Source organism: Penaeus monodon, chromosome 20, assembly GCF_015228065.2.
Source record: "Penaeus monodon isolate SGIC_2016 chromosome 20, NSTDA_Pmon_1, whole genome shotgun sequence".
Classification (NCBI taxonomy): Eukaryota; Metazoa; Arthropoda; class Malacostraca; order Decapoda; family Penaeidae; genus Penaeus; species Penaeus monodon.
Genome location: NC_051405.1, coordinates 18,234,733 through 18,235,850, shown reverse-complemented (window position 1 = coordinate 18,235,850; position 1,118 = coordinate 18,234,733). Strand labels below are relative to the sequence as shown.

Below are 1,118 nucleotides of genomic sequence, written 5' to 3'. Positions count from 1 at the left end.
AAACGGTTGAGAGGAAGTAAACTGACAATATAAAAATGCTAAGTAGGTGGACGCAGTTTCACAAGGAATGCTAAAAAACTGTTTTTGATAGATAACATTAATTTCTCAAAAGATCTCCACACCTGCCACAGCATAAGGTCATGGTGTAAATTGCCCTCTGAAGCCTCTCATACTTTAAGTCTTACTTATTGTAATTTTAGCTATGGTAGGACGAATGAAACCTTGCTGATATATTGACAAAGAAAACCCTGGACACCGAAGTTCATTCGTTCTTTAGAGGGTTAGACCTCTTTTATTTATATTTCCAATGCAATATAAAAGCTGCAAAACGTATTGAATTTAATGAAACTTACATGGCTGATTTTTGCAACTGAATTTCCCTTATAGTATACTTACATTTAAGAACACGAATCAATTCAAGATATTCCTTGACGTTCGTTCAGGTATATATGTATAGTGCAAAGGAAAAAAAAGTATGGTATGTAATATCTAAATATCTAATTTCAACAGTGATATTACTCTACGGTTGTTAGGATTTTGGTCGCTGACTGGAAGAGAGAGGTGGGTCGTTTTGAAGTCATGTGTTCTTATCTTATAGGCGTGGCATACGAGGACGAAGGAAGCGAGAAATAGGGTTTGATAAAGGTACAAGAAATACCAGTGTCTCTTTCCATGACACATTAGACTTTTTTTTTTTTTTAGTTACTGTATCATTAGATTCTTAGGATATAAGAAGTTAAGACGCTTCAGTATTTTCGAAATATATAATAAAGTTCACCAGAAGGATCCAGTATCTTGTGTTGTTGAATTAGTCATCCTGAAGTCTTTTTCCATGCCACAGTGGATATTTTTTTACGAAGTTACTATATCATTAGGTTCATTAGGATATAATTAAGAAGTTAAGACGCATCAATATTCTCAGGATAATATAATGAAGTTCGCCAGAAGTGCCAATGAAGTATCTCGCGTTGCCGAATTAGTCATCCTGAGTCATAGCCTTTCTACATCCATCACGAAGAAACCTTGCTGAGCCCAAAACCGGTGCCCGGAGGAATTCTCATTTCCTCTCATGTCACCGATAACCAGGCACATGACAACGACTTCCCCCGCACAGATAG

At 36.4% G+C, this 1,118-nt stretch overlaps 1 protein-coding gene across 1 annotated transcript in view; it reads right to left on the bottom strand.

The window, feature by feature from the left end:
• LOC119585672 (protein Aster-B-like) overlaps positions 1-1,118 on the bottom strand; it is a 14,268-nt gene that overhangs the window by 8,453 nt on the left and 4,697 nt on the right. The gene's annotated exons all lie outside the window — the stretch shown is intronic.